At 37.7% G+C, this 27,879-nt stretch overlaps 1 protein-coding gene across 5 annotated transcripts in view; it reads left to right on the forward strand.

Moving 5' to 3' along the window:
* The window catches only part of LOC132698714 (protein pangolin, isoforms A/H/I/S), a 252,278-nt gene that overhangs the window by 6,634 nt on the left and 217,765 nt on the right, over positions 1 to 27,879 (forward strand). The gene's annotated exons all lie outside the window — the stretch shown is intronic.

Genomic DNA, 27,879 nt, shown 5'->3' on the forward strand with positions numbered 1-27,879 from the left:
AAATCTACGAACAAATTAATTTTTGCACTCTCGGTGAGCATTTCACATAAATTTCATTCTCATTTCTTTTTGTTTTGTTAATCGGGGACCTTAACTATTCGCACTTGTTAGATTAATTAAATTAATTATTCATAATTGGACAAATCATTAATGCCGAACAAATTTGCATAAAAAATACTATCGAATTCCGTATAGTAAACACGTAGTGTGTACGTTTTTTATTGCCCAAGCGATTTAGCAATATTAAGAACTTTTTACGACATTTTTATGACTATTTACGTGTGCGGCAACGTACATACATAAATTTTCGCTATGTCAATATTCTGCCGAATTCAACGCGGGAGACTCAGCACTCTGGCCCCGTTTTCAATCTCAACCCTCCCGTGTTAATGAACAGTTTTAAAAATTATTTCTATGTTAATTTTTTTTTTTAATTTTGATGCATTTTTCCTATTTAAAAAATATTTTTTAAATATTTTAAAATCTTAAAAAAGCTATGTCGTCAATGTTTATCAAGTTTTTCGGAAATTTGCAAAAACAACAAATTTAATATGACACCAATGCTTAATAAGAAAGATACTGATCACTTTATTTTGAATAAAATTTAGATTTCTTTCTACATGTTCTGCAATTAATTGTTACATACAAACAAATAAATCATCATTTTATTAGGTAGTACGTACATACATATATCCTCACTACTACTAAAAAAATGGAGGATATAATAATAATAATAATTTATTTTAATTGATTTTTTTAATATTTGGTAGAAATTGAAATTACGGCGATTGCGAAAAAGCAATCCGATAATGTAGGAAATAAAAAAAAATCTTAAATGCAAATAAAAGAAGCTATTTTTAAGCCTATTAATAAGTCTATTTGTTAGAGATATATTTTCTTAAATATCGGAGCTTAATTTAGTGTGGACTATTGTGTTAATATTCCATTCACTGATAACAAAAAAAATTAAAAAAGAGTTTCATATTTGTATTAGTTCAAAAAGAATGGTGGATGGTTTCCAAGGTAAAATAATTAAAAAAAAAATGTAAACTTTCGTAGAGCTCCCAAAAAAATAACAAGTATAAGGTTGTTCGGAAAGTCATTTCGTTTTTTCCCGTCAGAGGACTTAATTACGTTTTTTCGAAACCAACTTCACACTTAAGCCGCATAACCATTATATGCCTTGAGAGCTGATATTGCAAGGCTTGTGTGTGAAAAAGTTCTATTAATTCTACGCAGTAGTTTTTGGTTGGTGCCCTTTTAAATATGGAGAGCAATAAGCAGCATTTTCGTCATATTTTATTTTTTACTTCAGAAAAGGTAAAAATGCTGTCCAAACGAGAAAAAAATTGACGGATGTGTATGGAGAAGGCGTGTTAACAGTACGCCAGTGCCAGAAGAATTTCGATCCGGCAATTTTGATGTCGAAGATGCACCACGGTCTGGAAGGCCGGTCGAAGCTGACAAAGATGCGATAAAGGCATTAGTTGATGCAAATCGGCGAATAACCACACGAGAGATCGGTGAGAGATTAAATTTGTCGAATTCGACTGTTTATGGCTATTTGAAAGGCATGGGCTTAACCTCGAAGCTCGATGTGTCGGTGCCCCATGTCCTTACGGAGCGAAATTTGTGTCGTCGCGTTGACGTGTGCGATTCGCTCCTCAAACGTCAAGAAAATGATCCATTTTTGAAGCGGATTATTACTGGGGACGAAAAGTGGGTTGTATACAACAATGTTAAACGCAAGAGGTCATGGAGCAGAAAAGATGAACCGGCTCAAAGCGTGTCAAAAGCCAACATTCACCAAAAAAAGGTGATGCTCTCCGTTTGGTGGGATGTCAAAGGAATCGTTTTTTTTTTTTGAGCTTTTGCCGGACAATACAACGATTAATTCAGAAGTCTATTGTCATCAACTGGACAAATTGAATGATTCACTTAAAGAGAAGAGGCCCGAATTAATCAACAGGAAGGGTGTAGTGTTCCACCAGGATAATGCGAGACCTCGCACAAGTTTGGTCACTCGCCAAAAACTTTTACAGCTTGAATGGGACGTACTGCAACATCCACCATATTCTCCAGATCTGGCGCCTTCCGACTACTATTTGTTCCGGTCCCTGCAAAATTTTCTGGATGGCAAAACCTTTACCTCAAATGAAGATGTCAAAAACCACCTGAACCAGTTTTTGGCCAGCAAGGACCAAAACTTTATTGAGAGGGGAATTATGTTACTGCCAGAAAGATGGCAAAAGGTGTTGGACCAGAACGGCCAATATATAATTTAATAAAATATTTATTCATTATACGAAACTTGTCTTTCATGTTCCCCAAAAAAAACGAAATGACTTTGCGAACAACCCAATATTTACCACAAAAAGTTGGCCAGACGCGAAAAAAAAAATGAAGGCATCCGTCCACTTTCTAGTTTGATTGATGACCGTATTACGGCGCCGCTATATACATATAAAATAATTTTCTAATTGGGTGTAAAAAAGTGCATCAGCACGGCATACCTACGTATGTGTGTGTTTGTGTGTGTATATGGAGAGCCGGTTCCCCGGGACCAAATTGATGTTGGTGTTAATTTTTATACGAGCACGTTGGGCTTAATAATAATTGAGCGTGATTGGTACGCCCAAGGGGAAGGCATAATTACTATCCGTCTGCTTGCATAATACAAACCGTGAGCGCTGAGAGATGATGGTGCGCGCTCGGGACCGCTCCAGGGACGTATCGCGTTTTTTTTTCTTAAAGACGTATCGCGTAAAAGTCTGAGGACCCGGTCCCCCTCAATTTGAGACCCGTTTTCAAATTACAGGTAAACAGCAAAATCATATGATCGTTTTCTTATAACTGAAGTAAAAACGTTCAGTCTGTCCTGCAGGCTGTTACATTTAGAGCACATAGAATGCAACGGTGATAACTTAAAAATGTGTCGCTAGTTCGCTACGCTTCACAGGGTTAGCGTTAGCTGCTCCAACAGTTCAGGACACTCAACCTTGCCTTACAACGTGTTTTGAAGAAATATTAAAGGTCGGCTTTATATCTGAGAAAGAATTGAGAAGAATCTCGCGAGGGAAACCCATACTAGGGTACCGTCCCTGAACCTTGACAGTTAAGAATTTTAAAAAATATTAAAGACTGACTTTTCTACGATATGAAAGTTAAGACCTTCAAAAAACTCTCTCTGTATTTTCTCCGAGCTTTCGGCGTATAAGTTGTAACCAGGTTGGGATATAAATAAGTCTTCGCAAAGGCCTTGTATAATACATGTCGATTAAAGCTCAACTTCGACTTGGTTTGAAAAGCGAGATGGGTCGTTCTGAGAGGTAGAAAAAAATCCTCGAACTCTTGAACTTGAACTGAAATTTGTTCCTATCAGTATGAATTAAATACTTTTATTTAAAAAAATCGCCATACAAGAACCGCTTACATCAAGGATGGGGTAGAAGTGATTCCGACCAATATAATTTGTTAAATCCGTAAAATGGATTCAAGTTAAATGACACGCGTCGATTCAATTTAAACTGAACTAAATTCCTCTCGCAGTTCTTATTAAATAGTTAGTTAGCAGCAAAAATGCTTGCACATTTTTTCCCGAGTGTTTTAAAAAAAAAAGAGATATGGCAACGCTGCACTTTGCATGACTAATTATGGCGGGTCGCTTTTTTCTAGTTTATGTTTTTGGCTTTTTTTTTGCGGAAAATACGTTTTCTCAGCGGGTTTGCGATCGACGTAGCCCCGACCTTACGGTAGGGAACATACATATATGTAGATAAAGTCTGTTCATAGATATAAGAAAGTGACTAACTGATACTAATTAAGGAAAGACCCGGGCAAGCTGTAAGAATGAAATATGGCCGTATGTTAGGAAAGATACTAAACAATATTTATTTATGTTTAAATCTAAAATAAAATTACAAATTATTTTTATTACCTGCTTAAATTACTTGAAATTATTCACATAATTTATCAGTATCACTATCGCTATCATCGCCTGTTCTAATTATTATTTGTTTTATATTATTTGCAATATGGATGTACGATTGTTGTGTTTTTTCTATACATTTAACAGAATTTGCCCAACTTTGTGGAGGGATGTTCAAAACCTTCGGTTTCTATAAGTTTGAGGACACTGGGGTTAATACGGGGAAACACATTGTTACGACAAATGACAGATTTCAGTTGGTGCCAAACATGTTCAATTGCAGGCACCACGTTCAATGAGAGTCAAATAAACATTGTTTATAACTTCCTCAGCCTCAATAGAATAGTGTTTTCTACATTTGGTGGGGAGCATCTCCTAGACTCGCACATATTTTGCATAATTCGCACACGATTCAACACACACTGTATTACGCACGAAATAAGAATGCTTACTAATAAACTTAAACTAAGTAGTATACCAAACCGAAGAATATTAAACACAGGTAGGTATAAAATTATTTTCTATTACGGACCACAATTTTATCTGAATTTAAATTCCGAAATTTTAGGTAATAATCTTTCTGCATTGAATGTTAATGACCACCCTTGGATAATCCCATTCAAAAGCAATTGGCCACTTTCTTATATCTATGAACAGACCATATATGGGACCCCATATAGTCGAATGGGACGTGCTCTCTCACCAACTAGGTACCTGCAGCCCATTTTGTGCGCGTAGGGTTGAAGCTTCGAAAGGCGGCCACCTGACCTGGTCCTGGCAAGTCATCTTGTACAATGACCTCCGGAATGTGGCTCCCATTCTCTTTGCCCCCCCTGCGCCCCCGCTCGCTTCACCTCGCCGCGTCGGTCCGGCTCGTTTCGGTTGTATATCTCGTTGTGTGTGGCTGTGTGTGTGTGTGTGTGTGTGTACCGCGTGCTGCCGCTGCCCGCGTCTCTTCTCCTCGTTGCAGCGGGCCCCCGCGTGGACCCTCAATTTTCGGACGGAGTTATTGCCGCGGTCAGCGGCGCCACGCCCGGGCCGGTCGACGCGCCTCCCGACCCATTTTTTTCTTTTTTTTTTTTAGCGTAATCGGCGATAGGGGCGTGAAATTTGGTGTACAAATCGTCTAAAAGTATTGGGACAGATGGGGCAAGGAGGCCCAACTCAAAGATTAACCAAATTTTTTTTTCGTCCTTTGCCTAATACCAGGGGTAAAATTGACCGTTTAAAAATTAAAAAAAAAAATTCCATCACTTTAAGGAATCGTGTGTCAACATTTTCATTCATGCTTATACAGGAACATGCCGGATCTCATTTTTAAGGTTTCAAAAAGCCTCGAAATTATACACCCGAACTATATTTTCCGTTATCTTGTTGATCTGTTTCAGATTTTAAACATCAGCGTTACTTGTTCATATCTCTCTAGATTTATTTAATTCCACCACCTTTGTACTTATTATGTTTTGTATGTGAGTATGTAAAAAAAAATAAAGCAATTTATTATTATTATTATTATTATTATTATTATTATTATTATTGTCTGTTAATAACTCTTTGATTCTGGCGGCATATCAGTCTAACGTAATGGTATTATCAACGTGTCCTTTTGATGTCACCTATATCATCTTCATTTTTAAAGATAGCGCTTTTGAAAAAATCACTGATTTTTGTTTGTTTTTCGGCTTCGTGACTCCTACATTTTATAATTTCTTTCATTTTTCTAAGATGAAGTGCATGAATGTCATCAATTCCAGGCTGTTCTTCAAAAAGTGCTTACTGCGTCCCTTGCTTCTTGACGACTTGTCTTGATTTCGCAATAATTATTCTCATCATCACTGCTTTTTCCAGAACTTTCTTCAGAAGTCTTGTTAATTATGTTATCGTCATTTATGATCTGATACCCAGCTTCCTTGTGATCATATTCTATCCAGTCCTGTATTTCTTTAATGTGCATTTCTTCCAAACCATTTATTTGTAAGGCTATAGATCGATAGCTCACCTTCATTTAACTGGTTATTATCTCCAATAATGTATGTCATCATCCTCTGTATCTATCTATTGAAGTCATTATTTTTTAATGTTGATTGCCTTTACTCCATTCCAGGTACGAGCTACAGCATATCGAATTTAGACGTTTCCAAAATTCCATAATGTCACGTTCTTCCAAAAGTTGAAGCATAAGATCTTTTCTATAAAGCCTTTTCGTTGTCTCTATAACCCCTTGGTCCATTGGCTGGGCAATAGAAATAGCTTTAGCACTATCTGCTTGTTTTTATTTTCCTTTTTTATTATCCTTTTCCTCCTTTTTTGCGATAAAAGGAAAAACGGTCTTTCAAGACCCATGCGAAATGCGATTTTGAACTGCTGAATTTATCATAGTGTTTTTTCTATTTAATTTCGAATTTAAATTTCAATTCGCTTATCGCTGGTCGCGTTTTTGTTTTCTGCGAAAGCAGCGTACTTAAAAAGGAACACATCGTGTCAACATTGTGTCACAGTTTTAATACTGATTTCGATTTATCTGGGGGGCTATAAAACGTAATCTACGACTGTTATTATTTGAAATATGTAGAATCACTTAAGATAACACTTCCTATTTATGAGAAAGTGCCGCCAAAAATTATTATCGTCGAACAATAACATCGGTTCCGATGTTTTCGTATTACGTTAAATAATATTTTTTATTAAATATTAGGAGAAGCCTACACGAATAAATAAAACTTTGACGGTCTTTCCATAAGAATTATGATCTCGTTCTACATCAATGAAAAGGATAATGGCCGCAGAAGTAGCAAACAAAAAAATAAACGAAGTTTACGTGGCGCAAAAGCGGTTTCGTAAATAAATAAAAAAATAAAATTAATTATTTAAATTTATGAATTAATATAATATCATTATTTGTTAAAACAACGAAACTGGGTGATATGTGCACTGAATGTAAATTAATTATTGTTATTGGTTAACAAGTTGCATGTTTTATAGTCCAAGAACTGCATTTCAAGAATATTTTTTTACAAATTGATATTAATATTGAATCCAGTTACGAGAAAGTGCGGCTTTGGTAAGTGTTAAATGCATATGCTGTTAAAACGGAATATCTGATTGATAATTTAGCTGTACAGATGGAGCGACTGTGGCACGTCTTCCATAATGATAGCTTCAAGTAAAATGAAATATAGGAGCAAAAAATTCCGAAGGTAATAAGTGCAAAATGTAATTTATAATACATAATAATAATATTGCCGCCGACAGGTTATTTGAATAGTTGCCGTCAGAATCCAAAACGATATTCTTTGAGATAAAATATATATCAACCGAAATATCTGAGACATGAAAAGCATAGATGCTAATTTGTTACATAAAATGTCAATATGAGCACTCCTTTTAAGATCCTCCAAGGTGACACCAAGGAGATTTAAGAGATGCATTGCTTGAAATTAATAAAAAAAATTTGTCTTTTATGATTATTTACAAAAAAAATTGTTGCACGAAAATCAAGACCCATCCCTCAGCTCAACCTTATATCGTCAGCGATGGGACTAATGCACGAGGGTAAATCGTTTATATAAATAATGGAGAAAAGTGGTCCTAGGACAGATCCTTGAGGGACTCTATGTTTAGACCATTAAGGATCTCTGATACCACCTTTTCTCAAAAATAGGGACGATAGAAGTACTACTGACATTTGAGGCCATCAAATCTACTTAAGTAAAATATCCAAAGTTGGTAATCGCACTCTGACTATCGATTAGATCTGATTACTGCTCACGCTATCCGAACGAACGAAGCATACGTCATTTTCTCGCCCCGCCGCAACCGGGCGACTAAATCATAGCCCTTTTTAGGTACTGTTTGGTTCTTTATTCGTTCCGCGAACACCCTGTACCGATCGCGGCCGAGTCCGAGTCCTTCACGCCCGAAATTCATTTACACAACCAGTTCTGCCTCCGCCGTCCTGTACCCCTTTCCGTTTTCCAATGCGACCGTGTAATGGAGTACTGAGATGAATCGTTTTTTTTTTTGTGGTACTCGGGTGCCACTTTTCCACCTTTCCGAATAATTTAAACTACGTTACGGGTTTAACGACGTGGTGCAGTCGAATCCCGGCTGGTTACGAAGAGTTACGATATCGACCGAATGTTCGTATTTCTAGGGTCTAGGACTATCTTAAAGCACACATAGTTTTCCTCCCTAGGTTTTCCTCAAAAGTGACGTCGTAAATAAGAATGTAAATGCGAAAAATAGTCCCATGACGATTTGAAAAGGAAATAATTGATATGGTGTTGTTTTTTTCATGTATCTGCAGAATGTTTCTCAATTAAACAATCAACCTGCGGAATACGTGTGCGATTTTAAACAACATGCATCGTAGCACAACTAAAAATACGTTTTTTTATTTCTCGTGTTGAAAAAAAAACGGCAAAAATGTCCTTCCGGAACTACCGAAGAAACCACATCTTAGGAGTTTTTTTTTATAAAAAGTAATTAATATTGAAAGATAATTCAAGAAAATGACAAAAGGCCACAGTCTCATTATTCTTCTCTTCATTTTTAACACTGTCATAAATTTGTTAAATTAAGCGTGGGAAACCGGTTTCAAGCCGAAGTAAACTTGAATATGATTTAGGAGCTTGATGTTGATTTAGGAAAAAACGTCCTTCTAAAATAAATATAAATTTCGTCGTAATTTTAAAATTATTTCGGTCGATTGACCGGTCAGTTCCACAACCTTACTAGTACCTCCAGTTTTGAGGTTGCTCATTCTTTATGAATTACCCTGTTATATAGTGAATATAGGTTTTCCTCAAATGTCTCTTGGCCGTTCAATAGAACCTGACGAATACCGTTATAGGCGTGCGGTGTCGTGTTGGAGTAGGGGGGCGGGGGGAAGTCCGCGTGCCGACCGGGGTTGAACGCATCGTATACGTCGGCTAAATAACGCGCATATGCCAAATCATGCGAATACACAACACACACACAAGCACGCATCACATCGTACGCCGAAACTTTGTTCGGTTTAATTGGCCTTTGTAGCGTCGTCCTCGTTTTCGATGCAAATCAACTTAAACGATTATTATCTTGTATCCGAGTTGTCCGTCGGCCAATTAGCCCGACAAACGTCCAGGAATTATTTCGGTGGTTCCGGTACCGTCGCCGCGATCGTTGCCCGGCCGCAACTTCGTTACGTCCGTCGATCGGCCAAACAGAGGAAGATCGAAACATTTAAAACGGCTCACCTGACCGTATTTTACTAAAGCGCCGAAAGGCCACCAGTTTACTCGGGTGAATTTTTCAATTACAATTCCGAATGTTCGAGACACGTGTCAGAATTTCCGAAAAATAAATCTGTGACGGACAATGCGACCACTGATTTACGTAATTACTGATTCGTTAAGGTAATGATGTCTTTCCACAACAACAGTTCTAAAAAAAAGGGGATGCAAGTAAATTAGAAAACTACCGGCCTATCAGTTTACTTTCAACATTCTCTAAGCGTATTGTCGAATTTGCGAATGAAAATAATTTATTCAATGAATGTCAGCATGGGTATGTACAGGGAACATCCACAATGGCTGCTCTGTTTAACTGTAACTTGTGTTCCAAACGAGGAGGAGAGGGGACACCTGAGAAACTGTATCAATATGGTGTCCGATCAAATTATATCTAACAGGTAGAATACAACAAGTGCCGTATGTACTCGCTTGGATAGAATTGTATCTAGCCCTGCTCCTGTCTCATTGGGAATTCCACGGGGAAGTGTCATTGGTCCTATTTTATTTGCACTTTACATAAATAACATTACAGGAGTAGAAATGAAAATGGTGTTAATGAAAAATAATGATATAAACATTTTAAAGAACGCGGCCACGAGCTTTATGACGACAGTTGAACATTGGTTTAATAAAAATAAATTGGTTGTTAATAATAACAAAAAAATGTAGTACTATTCGAGACGAACAAGAGCAAAGTAGCTGAACCAAGAACGATAAACATCAATCGCTGTGAAATAGACCTAAGCAATAAGATCAAATTCTTGGGGATGTTCTTGGACAATATATTAACGTGGGAATTCCACGTTTGTGGGTAAGTTAAACAAGGTATGTTATACGTTTCGAGTTCGGGGAATGCCAAAAAAGCATTCGACTCCGTTTGGTTTTCAGAACGACGCGACGGCGATGTAACGCACGATATAAATAAATATAAATTTCGTGGTATTTTTTCAAATAGTTCGGTCAATTGAGACAAAAAAAATTGATCGGTCAATCCCGCAGCCCTATATAGGACCTGTGGGATCCTATATATGTAGAATATATTGGGAAAAAAAGCTTTTATCCTGTGGATTCAAGAATGGAACAAAGAATATCCCTTTATAATCAATTTTAAGTATTCAAATTAAAATGGATCCGTCACTGTCCTCTCGTTCAAGTAGAAATACGAGAGAACCACGCCATATCTACCTGCCCGTCGCATTCGCCCCGGTCCGCGAAAATTACAATCATTTCGTCATTAGTGCGACTATAAAATACACATTTCATTAGTGCGGAGCCTCGTCGCGCACTTCGTATATACGGCACGTTAAGGCCCGAGGGCCGCGCAGTTCCCTTAATGGGAGAGACGGGACCGACATGTCGAGGTGTTGACGACCCAAGAAATGATTTTTTTTTCTTCCCCCCTACCGTTTTCCGTCGACTAATAATGTATGAAAAAAACGCGAGTGTCGAACTCTGGTGGCCGTTTTGACGCGTTAATGAAAACACCGTTGAAAAAACATATTTTCCACGTATTTACCGAGCGATCCAGGGTATATCAATATTTGTGAGTTTCTGATGAAAACTGGCCACGCCACTGTATCCCGCTTAAAAAAAAACCTATTCAGATCAGTTTTAGCCTGTTCGATAAATTGACCCATAACCGAACTATCCTAGCGCGCTAGCTTTACCAAATCAGTAAGTAAAACCACCGAAAAAGGGACACACTCTACATGTTCAACTTTAAGGAACGGTCCGTTTAGTTATTTTTTCTACTCCCGCCTGTAAAATACTTAATTATTGATTGATCCCGAATCCGTGCGGTAAAATCCCGGAAATGTCCAAAGCGGCTCGGATCCGTGGGAAACGAAACTGACGTGGTAAACTAACTAAAGTTAATCCAACATTATCCAGTTTTATGACGTCATTGAAGAAGTATCTTGTTTCGCAGCTTTTTAGAATGTTAGTTTTTGTTTGTCAAAAAGCTAATTCTTTTTGCCAAAGTGATTACCTGGTCGCCTTGTGCGCGGCCGCCCTTTGTATTCGTTTGGTGGCGAGACGACGGTCCGTCTGCGCAAAATGGCCGCGAAGAGGCGCCCGCAAAAAGCAGGATTTCAATTTAATTGATAAATTTCGAGACTTCGTAACGAGCGTACGCGTTCGCAGCGCCGCACACTTCGACCCATTAGCCGGATTTTAATTGCAAAGAAGACGGACGCTCCTCTCTGAGTAGCGCAGACTCTCACGCACACGAAGCGGCAAACACGACAACGGCGCGTTTGTTTACAGTCGCGTCTGTCGTTTGATTAATGCTTTTATGCAACGAAACGATTACGTAGTTGCCGTCTCTCGCAATTAAAATACTTAATGCGGATTAATTATTTTGCGTCGTCGGCCGGCGAACCGTCCAGAAAGATTATGCGTCGTCGTCGGGTGGGATTCCTTAGATTTTGTTAAGAAAAAAAAAGTTCATATCAATTTATACCCGCAACCGCTTTTATTTTGAAATGCAAAAATATAAACGGAGGTTCTTCCTCATTTTCATTGAAACTGCTTTAGATTTTTTGTAGAGGCCCGCGATGAACAAGAAACAGCCTTTTTCTACTTTGGCCTATGATGAAAATGGCAAACCACTATTATAAATTACATTTTTAAAATCGAGATTCGTTTCTTAGTGATAGATTTATAAAAAGCAAAGAAAATTTCCCTGCTTTGAAAATACAGCAGTCCGCATGGCACAGTTTCACGTGGCACACGTGCTGAAAAGAATTCCGAAGTCAAAACCATAAAAAGTTGTAAACACGATATATCGTTTGGAGAACTCTACCACGTTCCAACCCAAAAATCATCGGGTATGTACATCTCAAATGAACCTGAAACCAACCATTTTTTAAAACTTTAACTTCTAATGTAATTCTAATGATTACATACGATTTTTATTTACAACACAAAGCTAAGAGATTATTTTGACTCGGAAATTAATCGCGAAATGCACTTTATTTTTGAAAAAGCGGTGGCGTACAATTTCTTCGATGAAAATATTTTCTTCATGTTTTATCCCGGCCCGAGTGGTGAAATTAGACAAATAATTGACATATTTATTTCAACCATCAATTCCACAGCTCGTACAATGCTTCCGCTGATAGAATTGAATGGAATTTTTAATATTTAGGCAAGAAAATCGAATCTGCTTTAAAAATGAAACTATTAAAGTGATCCAACAAAAAAAAACTAAATATTGATATTTTGTTTCTCTATTTTTTTTATTTTATTAATTTGGATTTATATACTCTATATTTCTGTTGCTATTTAAACTTAAAGTCAGTTAACCCATCATTATATGAAAGGTAAATAATATTAAATAATTCTTAACGGCTGGGTATTCTTTTCATTAAGGAATTTTATCAAATTTCTAACCTGGGGCATAGAGTTACCTGTCCAAAATATTGAGCACAATAATTTCGCAGAAATAAATAATACGGGCCTGTTAGGCATTGAATATTTTTCTTATCTAACGTAAAAAATAATTTCGAGCAAATTACGTTTATGGCATCTATCTCTTATAGTTTTAGAGCAAACAATCATTGATTGCTCATTTCGCTCTAATTATGATATTGATTGACACCGAGCATTTCACCAAGTGAAATAAATAAACCCTCCTATTGTGTGTATCAAATATCACTGGGATAACTTCAAAACGTATAGGTTTTTATTTTTTCTACACTCTGTATTTCGAAAACGAAGCGACGCCAAATAATATTATGCCAGATTTATTTACGTCTTAACATTAGGTGGGGATTCTCCTCTTTTCTTTTGTCAGAGAGTTTAGGTAAAGTTCGCCTAACGATATACCGTTTTCATCACCTTTTATGGTTTTGACTTCGGTAAAGGGAAGGGATCATTCTTTTCAGCTGATGTACCACTAGCCAGTGCCGTATTTGAGATATTAGCCGATAAGGGATATGCCGCGCGGACGGTTTTCTTTTAAGAGTAGGGAAAAATGTCTTTTATTTAACTGTTATGTTAATTCATATTAGGTGCTTTTTATAAATCTTCTTCACGTAAGAATGGATTTTTCACTGCATTATGTCGTAAAACCAGTGCGAACTACAACACCCTGTTCATCCGGAGAGTCTTGTTCCTGCGCAATTCAGCGAAACGTTTTCCAATAGTAAAATGGAGCGGGATCATCGTATTCGACTTGCGGGAGAAAGCGGACTGTAGTTTTATCTCCGGTTGGGTCACGGCCTCAGAGATCAGAGAAAGAGGAACGAGAGCCGGCCGCGAGAAACCAACTTCTCGGTAAATATAACGCCGACGGAGTTACAAGGGTCCCGGTGGCTACCGTACCCGAGAGAGGAAAGCGAACCGCGATAAGTTATACCCGCACGCCGGATGTTTTCAAGCCGTTTAGTATAAGCGGCGTCGTAGGCGACGTTGCCGCGTTTTCGCGCGAGAAGCTGTCCCGCGGCGGCCGGCGACGACCGCAGGCAAAACCTTTGGCGAAAATTTTAACCTATTAGATTTGATATTTTGTTTATACGTTGTCCGACCTTTCTTGATTTTTTCTAAAATATATTATTATATTTTATTATTCGTTCTAGAACATATTTAAGTCCTGAGGCAAATCACCATCTAAAATTGGTACACCGGATTTCATGGTTATATGGAAGATTTATTTAGTTAATAGATGGTATAGACACATTCTGATATTCACGATAAAATTATAATTATCGTGCCTCTACATAGCTACGAAATAATTCGGTAAAAATATTTCACGTACTTTGCGCCACACATTTACATAGTTTTCCCAGAAGATTTAAAGTATGTTTTGAAAAAATACTGCCTACTGCTACATCTAAACAGAAACCTGTGGAATTATTGATTATTGTGAAATGACACTTATTGATCGAATTAAATTAAATAGCCTTCTCAATATGTTTTTTAATGATCTCTTTAAAAGTTTTTGTGTTTCGTCGTAATTAAAGAACTATTAAAATGATACTATTTTCATTACGCAACAAGTGTGGTAAACGGCATTTTAGTCTACGACCTTTAGTTTTTGGGTACACTTTTGCAAAACAACACGAACACACTTCCCGACATGACCTTCCGGATTGACGAACGTCAAAATTCAAGCCGTGCGGTAAAATGTCCGAAAAGATCCGGTGCTCCCAAACCCGTGCGGTAATATACCGGGAATGTCGGAAAAGCATCGCACGCTAGATCTCTGTGTAATCAGGTATTTTATAGAAGGGAGTTGAAAAATATATATAAAAATTACACACAAAATCTCTTTTCAAAAAGTGGTAAAAAGGATTGTCTGTCATAGCTAAATAAGAAAACAGAAGAAGAGAATAATTGCAAGAAGCCACATTGACAGTAATATGAATTCATAATTAAATTCAATATGAAAGACCTTGAAACAAGAAACTTGAACAATTTGTAAATGAACAGCATTATCTCGCTACATTATGCCCGTGAAAGTAGATCCTTAGAATGGAAAATTGGGAAGTCTTTTGTTGTTTACGTTACAAAATGAAAATTTTGTTTAAAATTGAACTGAAACTTTGGTGTTTAGTCCGTAAATTAATAAATTAGTTTATAGGTTATAGGTACATTCTCCAGAAATGTCCTGGGGATATTAAAACAACTGAATTTTTGGAAAATCTAAATAAACAAATTTGAATCGCAGAAGAGTCACAAAAATCGCGTTCCGGCACTTTTCGTATCCCAATTTTTTTCGTTGCCGTTCCCCGCTCAAAATCATCCCTCCATATGTCATTCCTAATGGTATTTCTGATTTGAGTGCGAGCGCGGATAACTGGATGGCGCTCGCCTTTATCTGGAGGGGCGAGAGAGAGCTTCCCGTATAATGACCGCCATAATTACTCCAGATCCTGCAACGGATTTTTGTTTGTTTCGGGGGGAGGGAAATGTTATTTGGTTAAAAGCGCCTGTGGCGACGTGCATACGCTGGTACTTCAAACGAATGCGACACACGCGTCGCTTAAAGTATTAAAAACGTTCCTCCGCAAATAACTTTCGAACCACCATTGTTCCGGTTAATGCGTTCCGTTCGGGCGACGATTTTCGTCCATTCCGCACTGCGGTTATAGCGCGCGCACGTTTTGGTTAGTTCGAGCCCCACCATTTTCGCGATTAAAAATACCACATACTAATTGGCTTTAAATGCATTTTTCTACTCCCGTCTGTAAAATACCTAACAACACACCGATCTAGCGTGCGGGAAGCGTCACATTCGTCACTTCGGACATTTCCGGGATTTTACCGCACGAGATTTGGAGCAATCGGATGTCGCGAATCAGTTGTCAGTTTATCTGTTTTCACGGTTCATTTTCATTTCTACTACGCTTCAAGTTTGTCAGAACAAAGTCATTTCAGGATATCAAATCACAAATTTTCTGAAGCGTTTCCAGGAACTATGGGTTTTTGTTAAAATCATACAGGTAATAAAATATTTTTATCGTACCTTATACAAGATAACCTTCGGTGTGACAAATATATGCCGAGACTGTTGGAACCAAAGAGAGTGACGAGAAATACTTCATTTTCCGTATATCTTGACTTTACAAACAAGAACTTGCAGAGGACGTCATCCACATATCTTTTTATTCTTTTTAGACGTGTGATGAGACTTAGAACTTAAGCATTTCGTAGAATTCTAACGATTGGAACAAATCCTATTGTATGTTTTACGTGGTGTTTTTATAAAGAAATTTTAATTCCAAATATCAAATACCGTTATTATTTCAAATAATATTTAAAAGAAATGTACCTTTTATATTGTTAGAATTTTGAATGGACTTAGATCGTTCGGGTGCGTCAAGAAAATAACTAAGTCAACTATTTACTATAGACACCACTAACAATCTATAAGGTTGTTCGGAAAGTCATTTCGTTTTTTCCCGTCAGAGGACTTAATTACGTTTTTTCGAAACCAACTTCACACTTAAGCCGCATAACCATTATATGCCTTGAGAGCTGATATTGCAAGGCTTGTGTGTGAAAAAGTTCTATTAATTCTACGCAGTAGTTTTTGGTTGGTGCCCTTTTAAATATGGAGAGCAATAAGCAGCATTTTCGTCATATTTTACTTTTTTAGTTCAGAAAAGGTAAAAATGCTGTCCAAGCGAGAAAAAAATTGACGGATGTGTATGGAGAAGGCGTGTTAACAGTACGCCAGTGCCAGAACTGGTTTGCAAAATTTCGATCCGGCAATTTTGATGTCGAAGATGCACCACGGTCTGGAAGGCCGGTCGAAGCTGACAAAGATGCGATAAAGGCATTAGTTGATGCAAATCGGCGAATAACCACACGAGAGATCGGTGAGAGATTAAATTTGTCGAATTCGACTGTTTATGGCCATTTGAAAGGCATGGGCTTAACCTCGAAGCTCGATGTGTCGGTGCCCCATGTCCTTACGGAGCGAAATTTGTGTCGTCGCGTTGACGTGTGTGATTCGCTCCTCAAACGTCAAGAAAATGATCCATTTTTGAAGCGGATTATTACTGGGGACGAAAAATGGGTTGTATACAACAATGTTAAAAGCAAGAGGTCATGGAGCAGAAAAGATGAACCGGCTCAAAGCGTGTCAAAAGCCAACATTCACCAAAAAAGGTGATGCTCTCCGTTTGGTGGGATGTCAAAGGAATCGTTTTTTTTTTGAGCTTTTGCCGGACAATACAACGATTAATTCAGAAGTCTATTGTCATCAACTGGACAAATTGAATGATTCACTTAAAGAGAAGAGGCCCGAATTAATCAACAGGAAGGGTGTAGTGTTCCACCACGATAATGCGAGACCTCACACAAGTTTGGTCCCTCGATAAAAACTTTTACAGCTTGAATGGGACGTACTGCAACATCTACCATATTCTCCAGATCTGGCGCCTTCCGACTACTATTTGTTCCGGTCCCTGCAAAATTTTCTGGATGGCAAAACCTTTACCTCAAATGAAGATGTCAAAAACCACCTGAACCAGTTTTTGGCCAGCAAGGACCAAAACTTTATTGAGAGGGGAATTATGTTACTGCCAGAAAGATGGCAAAAGGTGTCGGACCAGAACGGCCAATATATAATTTAATAAAATATTTATTCATTATACGAAAACTGTCTTTCATGTTCCCCAAAAAAAACGAAATGACTTTCCGAACAACCCAATATAATCTGACGAGCCCGTAGACCAGTGCTATTGAAGAACAGGCCGGGGCCGGGCTCAGCCCATTTGACTCGCCTCTCGCAATGCTTACGAACTATGCTTACGCATTTATTCTTAACGAAATCCATCAACATGTTCAATATCTTATGTTTAATCCTGACCAAATCAAGATTTAATGGGAAGCTTATCATTTTATTTCCGAAACTGGTGTATGTCGATGGCAGTCGGCAAAATGGGTCTGTATTTACAAACACTAACACGCACCTACCCCGAACCGAATCGCGAAATGCCGACGGTTTTTTTTCACGTTAGCGAGTTTCCCGGCCCGCCCTCGTCGCCCTTTGTTTTCGTCTCCGTCGACGCGTAACTTTTTATCTTTGGAAAATAACCCTCGCGTTTCTAAAGTCCCAAAGAAGCCGGTGCAATATTTAGAGCGCATTTGTTTGGGCGAAACATTTGAATGCGAACTCATTAACCGCACTGATTGTGTGTTACATATTGTATGGAGTTCGGCGGGGGGGGGGGGGGGTGCGGCGGCTCCACGTAGCTAGGGGAGGTTGTACCAAAGGCTAGGCGCTGGTAAATTTACCGCTACTGTTCGCTGATATTATTCTGAATATGCCGCTTTGAATACTGTAAATAACCCTTCGGAATTTGGAAATGGCGATTTCTAGATTCCTATGGAACCAGAAACACGGCCACGAGATCGGTTAGACTGTGAGAACCGATAATTCGATACTACCGTCGTTTAGAGCGACGTTTCTCAATCTTTCTTGGCCCGCGGGTCAGTAAAATTTGGAAAAAAAAAATCGCGGACCAGTAATATTTTTTAACAACAATTTTTTGCATAAGTTTTAATAATTTGTTATCATTTACATATTTAAATCTTCGCCGATAGAAATAATCGTCTCCGGACTAGTAACATTTCTTCGAAGGGAACAGATTTCTAACCGGTCTACGGGCTCGCTAGTCAGTCGAAAAGAGAAGCCGAATCGCGCAGATATAAATAGTTAATTTGTGGTGTCTGTAGTGGATAATAGTGTGTAAATAGTTAGTGACTGGTATTTTTTTGACGAAGGAATATAAAAGATGCATTTCTACTCACAAATGTTATAATCGAACAAAACCAACAACAAGCTTTTTCTTTTTTTTTTTTTTTTTTTTTTTGATAAAAACACGTAGTTTTTCTCCCTTTCATATGACCTTGCGTGTCCAACAACCAATATGCCGGCTGAGTTTTCAGTTTGATGGCATTAGTATGATGCGATAGTATGTGATATTTTTCTTCGCGCATTACGTGATCCAGATAAACAAGCTTCCATGTTTTTACAGTGTCCACTATTTCTGTATCTTTTTCCATTTCCATTATTAATTGTCCGTTTCTGCTTTTGCCTGTCTCTATTAGGATGACTTACTTTTAGTTTTGATTTGAATAATTGTTACGCCTGTCTTTGTAATTTTGCGTCGATGTATTTGCAGATAGATAGATAGGTGGATTTAAAGGGTGTGAATAGTGTTGGGGCCGATTTATTTGACGATAAATGAGATCCATCTAATGAAATTGAAAATGAAAATGCCAGCACGGAAACTGCGAATGAAAATGGTCAGATTTTCAAGGAGAACGGAAATCCTTTATGGCATGGATTCATATACACTCATTGACGCCCCGACCGAGCATCCAGAATAGTTTTTGGGGCTGGTCAATTGGCCACTTCTTAGTTGATTCGATCAGAATGTTTTTTGTAACATCTCGTAATTGTGGAGTGTCATCTGTCAATGTTTAATAATAATATGTATTTTATAATAAATGATTATGCGTTTGTCGTGTCCAATTTACCTATAACCCTCTTCAAGAAATACCCGAATACGATACTTAGCAATTCTGCGAATCGCAAGAAGAATATCCACTCCATTTAGTTCTCAGAATGATGCGAGTTAACGCACAATATAAATAAGTAAATATAATTTTCATTGTATTTTAAACGTTATTTGACTGACCAATTAAAGTTGATACCTTAGAATTGCAGAATTCAATAGGAAATTAACGTTCTTCGAAAAATACCCAAAACCAACCAAAATTCCTGTTAAAACCCAAATGAACTTAGAAAATATTGCTCTGTCAAAAATATTATAGCGGAAAGCTTTGTTTTTCTATAAGTTTTGTTTACATCATGTCCCGCTTAGAGCCTGCATAGAGGAGGCACCCCGCATGGGCGTCGCGGCCGAAATTTCTCACACGTACCCAAATCGGACCAGCTTGCCGGCGCAATCTCAACGTCCGGAACACGGGCACCGCCCCCAAAAACTTAATCCGTCGTGTTATTGCAAACCAAATTGGGCGGAAAGCCGTTGCGAGTTTTCGATCTCATCATCGTCCTCTCATCATCATCATCATCATCATCGTCGCGGTTTCTCTCTCGCGAGGCGTCCGTCTATCATCATCGACCTGATATTTTACCGGGCGTAATCGTATGGTACTTATGGTTGGCAATCGGTCGCCCAGACATTTCTTAGGACGTGTCGCTACGGCTCGCCATTCGATATTCGGCTGACCTCACGCATCAAATCGTGATTGTGTGCCCGAAGATTGTTTTATTTGTATCAAACGCGAGGTGGTTTATTTTTTGGGGTATTATACGTCGTGACCGACGACGACGGGGAGTCTAATTTCGAAATAAACAAACACAATGAACATTTGAAAATTGTTTTGGCTGTATTCGGCAGCTTCGGATATACTACAAGGCGCACATGCAGAAAGTATATATGGATCCGTTAAGGACAACAGCATTGGAAGGTCTGTATAAGAGATATAGTGAAGTCAATTTTCGTCAAATTGGTATGAGAAGAGACCCTGCAGGAAAATATCCCGATCGCTCCCAATCCCGTGACTAAAGTGCCGGAAATGTCGGAAGTGGTTCACGGCCTTGGGTAATTGGTAAACTTTTGGCGTTCTTGCCGAAAGGTTTATGCAGGTCTTTCACCTCCCTTTTCATCATTAATCATTATTAGTTTAATTAGTCTCGCCCCTAAAAACATTCTGCAACTCGCTAGGGCGAGCGATTCCAAACTCCGTAAGTTAGATGCTAGCTAGCGCTAGGCGTTACGTACTTGGCCAAAATTAAGTGAATAAATACCACAGTGGAGCGGCAAGTCCTAGTCTTCCCGGTAAGATTATCCTTTAACTCTTCACTGAGTGTGGTAATGCTAGATCTATAAGTTCCGTGTAGATGGTCCTAAAGCCTATTTTCCTATGTTTTTCGGTGACCTTGATATAGTCAAATGCATTAATAGGAATTTAATATATCTCTTAAATAATTATGTCTAAAAGTTTTGCAGATTTTTAAGTATCTTTACTCTAATTTTTAAAATCCAACACTCTGCATCTATCCTAACTACTTTATCCTGTTCAGCTGTCACTTTTGCTCCAGTAATGTTCGTTTTCATTCGTCATGTAAAAAAATCCGTTGCCATCCGATACAACGTTAAAAATTGATTAAAAAAAAATACATCGCTTTCTCAAAGTCGCACCCGTTTTTCGTCGTACGACATATTTTTGGCACCGTCGACTATACCGAGTTGATTTATCGTTAATTTCGTGTTTAACCGTTCATTAAATAGTGTTCAGCGGGTCTTTTTGGTCCCCGATCGTAATTCATAACGCTCACTACTCCGCACGCGTTTATTACGCCGACGATTTGTTAGTTTTGCGCGCACTCGTTAGTGCGCATTTGTCCTGTCTAAGGTACGAGTTCTAGAATGTTTTTTTAACGAGAATCGAAAATGGGGCAAAAATTTGCCTTGAATACGAGTACATTAAAATTTTCGTTAGTTGTTAGTTGAAGTGTCAAAATTTAAAAAAAATCCGCGAGTCACACTTTTTGTTTGATTATGTTTGTGAAGCTCTAGCTGGCGGTAATTCGGCCCTTCATATTACTTCATTATATCTGTCAGCTTTTTTAAGTTATTTAATTTTAATTTATTGAAATCCTGCATGCAAATTGCTGTCAGCAATTTTGAAAAAATCTGGAAAGATCTTAAAAATAGATGCGAGATGTTTCGCAATTAATACATTTTTTTCTAATTTTTTGGATTGTGTCGTAGTCACGTAGACTTTTAATAAATTGACGTTTCTTCCGTGAAAATTTGCATCAAATATACAAATTAAAACTTACTAAATGTTTACTTATTGCCACTTCCTTGTCTTCTTTTTAATTTGTTTTGTTATTAATTGGTATCGAATGTTTACTTTCAAAAAAAGAAAATTAAAAAGAAATGAAAGTAATAACAACCATAAATATCCAATTTTTATATTCGTGTTATATTTTTGAAATACGATAAAGAACTTTTTTTAAAAGTCACCTGTTTTAAATTTTAAAAAATGCAGTGTGTATGCAATTAAGAGCCTCTGTAAACAAGGAGACAAAATATCTCTCAAATATGCTGAAAACCCCGTACAGGCATCTTCTTTAGTGTTTGGAAGTTTTAAAAACAGTCGATCTAAATCGAAAACTGTCGAATTGAATTGATGAAACTGTCAGTTGTCATGTTGATTGCAGAACGCGTATGGTTGAAGGAGAGATTTAAAATGACAGGCTTTAAGAGCATATTAAAATATCCCGTCATCATTTTTTGATGTTTTCTTCTATTGTTACCGAGCGTAAATCATGCGTGAATTCTTTGTCACTTTGTTAATTAGTTTTAAATAATAGAAAAATTAATCTGAAAAACATTCAGTGTTTGACTAAGTAAATGTTTGCCAGATTTTTTGAGTTGCATTTTTTATAGATGTCACTCGACCAATGAAAACGTTGCCAGTCCCTTCGTTGATGGAATCCATCAAACCCACTTGGCATTTTTAAAATTATGAGATATAAGTAATGAAAAATCTTTTTTTTCTATTTTCCTTTAATTGTAATTTTTGTATCCACAAAACTTTAAGAATCATCAATCAATTGATGTCTAAATGTGTTAAACATACCCTTTTCAATGAAACACAAAAAAATTATTTAAACCTGAAGACAAAAAATTAGAAAAGAAAATTTTGAGAAACCGCTTCAAGAATATTATGTTTTCGCCCCTTTTGAAATTTTATGGAATTTTCCCACTTTTTGAAAAAAAAAGTTGCTTACTTTTAGTCAATTTTTTATATATTATTTTAACTTGATATATATTTTTTAATTTTTTGGAAATTTTCGAAATATTTCCAGTATTTGTAAAATCTGATACCGTTAAAATCCGTGAAATCAGTAGAATCATATGTTCATGCGAAATCTCTAGTAGCAATTTTGGTTGGTGCACCAATTGCAAGTTACCGTAGTAGGGTTCCTAAATTACGAAAAAGCTATATGGTTATAGTGTGATGAGAAAAAATCTCTTTCCAGCCGTAGAAGTTGGAAAGTAATTTTTAAAGTATTGAATGGTCTTCAGTCGAAATGTTGAACGCGTCCCGAAAGTTGTCAAAAATGAACCGAGCGTCGTTTCTTCTTCTTTTGGAGCCCGCCGTTGAAGACGAGACTCAAAAATCGAAAACCTCGCGGCCAAGAACGTCGAACACGTCAAATGACGTAATTAATCGGCAACAATGAAAGTCTTGCGTGTGCGTGCGTCCATGTGGTCTATAAGAGTCGACCGTCCGAGATAAGACCACCGTAAACACACATTTAGTTGCTATTACTAATGCCCGGACTCCGCTCGCTTGACGTAATTACCTTCTTGCGTCGGATTCATTACGATATGCAAGTTGACCGCCGCCGCTGCCGCCCCCCTCGGACCCCACCTCGCATGTTTTCGTATTTGTTGAGATCGTATCTCGACCGTGGATTTTTTTTTGTTCCGGCGTCGAGTTAATAACCAGACGTCTAGCGCGCGTCGTGTTTGCGGGCAGTTTGTTACGCTTCGGAGTTTCGGAGTGCCGCAAGGCACCGCGCTCGGACCCCCTTCAGCCCGTCGTCGCGGTTGTCGACGTTTTCTGCGCGGGAAACCGGTAGCACGTACTTAGTAATTAGCGAATGGGGTCCGCGTTCTGGCCAAAGTCAAAATTCACCATAACATACTCGGCCCATAGATGGCCTTTGGAACTCTGGTTTATGCTTTGTTTTCTTCCGTGTATCCATGCTCCTCAGTTAAATCTAGTATTAATAATGAAGACCTCAAAAAGTTGTCAATTTTAGAGATATATCGTTACTAAGTTAAATTTGTATTTTTCTTCAGTTCTTTCAAGGAGGTGTCTTGAAACTAATTTCATAGCACCTTATAAGCAGGTACAGAGTAAATTACGAGCCAGTTTCAGTCGAGCTCTGAAGAAGCCAACAGGATATTGGCGAAACGTCAGCAATTTCGACTAAGCAAAAACCGACGCAGAGGGAATCCAGAAGTTTTGTAAAAAGTATTACAGTAGCCCTTTGAAAAATCTTATTTTCTTAATTCCTCGAACTCTTGACTCTAACTATCGTTGCAATGATTTGTTTATATATATTTAGGCAATTTAGGAAACGGTAGATTTAGCATCTCCCAATATTATTAAGGTTTTGTTCGGCAACGGATCATCGTATAGCTATCGATTTGTAAATCGCCGTTTGGCGTTAGCCGTCGGAAACAAAAGCAGTCGAAAAGCGATCGTTTAGTCGCGGATATCTCGAGCCGAAGCGGAAATCGTAGTGGCCGGGCGATTAGCGCCGAAAATTAAGCCTGTCGAAAGAGTCCACGCCTCGGTTATACCTGGCAGCAGCCCCAGGTATACGAAATTGTTATTCAGTTTGCCTAGAAATGATCAACGACGAAACAATAATGACTAGATAATGGACGGTATACGGGAAACTAAACAAATCCGTCTTGTTTGCACTGGGGGGATTGATTTGAAATTTTAACACAGGTAAGCGGCAGAACCTGTTTCGTCGAATCGCGCTTATATACGGGGTGTCGCTTTAAATTTTTTTCCGGTATCATCGAGATAGGATTCCCCTATTTCAATTTTTTGGACTCATGGCAGTGCTGATATCTGTTGAGGGTGATTCTCCAGCTTCGGTAAGAGAAAAAAGAGCTGAAGTTGTGTTCTAGGTTCGACCTGCAAATTTTTGGACCTCTATGACTCTCTGGTCGCTCTGACAGCACCGCAAACCGGACCCTGCCGACCACTTTGTTTTGCATTAGCCGGCTTGTAAAATATAAAGCAATATATTCTATTTTTATAATAATCTCGAATTTCTAGCGCTTCTCGTTCGTACAAAATGTTAATCGTTCGCACGAGGTGAAACAAGATCGGCCGGCCGGAATACCCAGACTTTAAAAAATATTAGGGTCGAAAATAGAAACGATGACATCAGATTTCCTGCGGGACCGTTTTTACCAGAACCGTAAAGTTCGGTTCGAGTTATACGGTTGACTTTTTTTTTTTTTTTTTACTGCCCTTAGTCGGCGGGACAAAATTCAAACCTTTGTTGAGTAAATTCGATTCACCATTGTTAAACGATTGAGAAGAACAGTTTTCAACAATGGTAATGGTTTCCGAAGATTTCGTTTTCCATTTTTTAACACCAAGGTTTTTGAGTTTTTTGTGTTCAGTGACGTCGTTCGAAGGGTAGTCTGGGAGAGGGTGGTGGTAAGTGTTGAGTCTAGCATTCAATATTTGCCCGTTTCCTCAAAAGCAATATTAGCAATCGAAATAACGGTAATAATAAAACCAAACAAATTCATTGGTCGAAAAACGTTGTTAGGGGATTAAAAGAGAAGAATTGTATATATTGTGCTTAAATAATAATAATAATAATAATAAGCGGGTCTCAAAATTTATTGCGATAGGTTATGCACGCAAGATTGTCGTGTTTGTGCTTCGGGTCTTCGGCGTGTGTTGTTTGTGTTCGGTCGGCCGGAGCGCCGCCGCTGCGCGTAGATGATAAATTACAAACTGCGCTATTGATAAATAAAACCAGTTACAACGGCCCCGTTTAAATATATCCGTTGTTTAAACGTTTCGGCGCTAATTATCGGGTAAATGTTTACGCGGTTCGCGTCCGTATCTGATGTACCGCAGCCGGGGTATAACGTCCGGCGAATATCTTTTTCGGTTCCATCGGAAACTGCTGGGAAAGTCGTCGGGGAAATTGTTTTTCCCGTTACTCTCGTTCGCACGTCACGCAATGAGTTTTATTTTTTTTGTATAACCAAAGGAATAGGAAAATAAGAACCATCGGTTATTTTTTAAATTTGGTTTAGATAATAGATAATTTCAGTGAGTTTCTCCTGTGATTGATTTCAAAACGGAACATTAATCTGCGTGGAGTCTCCCGGTTTCTGTGCGACCGATTTATCTCGATAACGTTTTAATTAGAAATGTTAAACAGAAAAACAAAAGGTTAGTAACCAAGTGACTATCAATTTCCTAACAAATAACCCTACGTCACATTTTTTACGGATCAAACTCTTGACTGGAACCTGCGGCACTGTACTAACACACAATAACGCGTTTTACCACAAACGTTTCGCCAACGAAGTTGGCATCTTCAGGAGAAGATTAAGACTAACCTTAAAAACAAATGCTCTCTATATATATACACATCGGGAAGTGGGAGAGGGGATTACGCACTGTTCACGCAACCAATCAGCGCGCGTAATGGGCTAAATGGGATTGGACCTCTGTCCTTGTTCAGTGCCTTATTTCCTCTCTTAACAATTTCTAAGCTTTCGCAGGCATCTATTTTCTACAATTATTTACCTGTTTAATTAATTTTAAATTACTTATATCTACCTTATGATTATAACATATGTTCGGCTACACTTGATTTTTCTAATCTGCCAAATTTTAAATGAGCTACATGTTCCTTAAATCTAACATTAATTGATCTTTTGGTTTGCCCTACATATGACTTGTATCTAGTTTATCCTCGGGATTACCCAAAAGATTTTTTAATTTTGATCCGGACTGATAGACACTTCGAAGACCTGCGGCCCCGAAGACTCTATCAAGTCCACTTGTATATTGGGGAGAGAAGGGAATTGAGACTACTTTTAAATTTTCCTGATCAGCTTGAAAAGTCGTTGATTTTTGAAGTTTGTTCTTAAATCTAAATTTCCTAATTAACTTATCGATAAAACTATCTTCATAGCCATTGATTCTAGCCACCTTTTTTATAAGGCTTCTTTCCACCTCAAACCCTTCTTGATTTAAAGGAAAAGGACTAGAAAATTAAAACTTGCCATTTTACGTTTTTGTGTTATAAATGCAAAATTCTCGAAAACCCATTATAACAATAATGACTTGGACGATAGTTCAACCATAAACGTTCTTAACTAATATGTAAAAAATAAACATATTTTTCAAGTGTGTTACATGATTGTTAATCATAAGATAATCTATTAAACACATATATAATATACATAAAAAAATATGATGTCAGAAAATTGATAGTGACTTCTAACCCTACATTTTGTTTTTTTTGTTTGCCTTGGCATCTCTAAGACTGGAGAGTAATAAAATTAATATTATTATTAAAAGAGTTTTTAGTATCAGCTAATAATCCTTCGCTTCGCTTATTCACTGTAGAGAATTTTTTTTTATATTGGAATTTCAATATTCACTTTACTGATATTTAAATCTAAGCTACTAACATTTTAGCAACGGAAAATTGCATCTATATCAGGCTTAAGTGACTGTCGGTCTATAAAAAATCCCTTAAAATCATCACCAAATCTTAATATTAAAGCAAACATCAACGGTTAAATTGTAGAATGCAGGTTTATGATTGTCCCATGAGTTTTTTTCGGTATTTCCAAAAAATAAACAGTATATATCGCAGTAATGGCTATTCACTTAATCAAGCCTTACTATTTGACGTAAATAAATGAATTAATTTCAATTCAACGTCATAAAAATCATAAATCAATATACTAAACTCATATCAAACTAGCAGTATCTAAATAATTAATGTTATTACCACATCAAACAGAAATTACCATATAGTAACTTTTTTTTTTCTTTTCGACTGTAGGATTTTTATAATTTACAAAATCCCAGAATTTAATGAAAATATCATATTTTTAGTGACATACATTTTTTGTTCGCCCGAATCACTGTGTCCAGTTAATTGGTGGGATTAGAAAATACGATAGAAGCGTAACTAACCAAACCAACGAAGTTGGGTGACTCCCTATCAGAGATAGAAGGTTGCTTGATAGTCTAACACTTCGTAATAATCTGGATTTAAAGCCTGTCCAACCAAAATCACCTATATGAAAGATCACTAGTTACCAGTATGCGGCACATTCTGAATCTATGAAATAGAAAAAAGAAGTACTGTAATTTGAAAGCGAGTTGTTGGCACCTTTTGATTGATTTACCGCTTGCGAGTGGGACTCGCTTTGCAGTACTTTGGTCTCACTTTTTTTTGCTTGCTTCGCGGCGATCTGGTTTGCCCGGATAGTGTCGGGTTGGTGCTTCTACCGGAAGTCCCCCTCCCTCTTTTACCCTTTTGTCTTCTTGGAACTGCTGACGGGCATTACCTCAAGGAGAGGGTGTCCGATTGAC

Source organism: Cylas formicarius, unplaced genomic scaffold, assembly GCF_029955315.1.
Source record: "Cylas formicarius isolate icCylForm1 unplaced genomic scaffold, icCylForm1.1 PGA_scaffold_2__14_contigs__length_35257938, whole genome shotgun sequence".
Classification (NCBI taxonomy): Eukaryota; Metazoa; Arthropoda; class Insecta; order Coleoptera; family Brentidae; genus Cylas; species Cylas formicarius.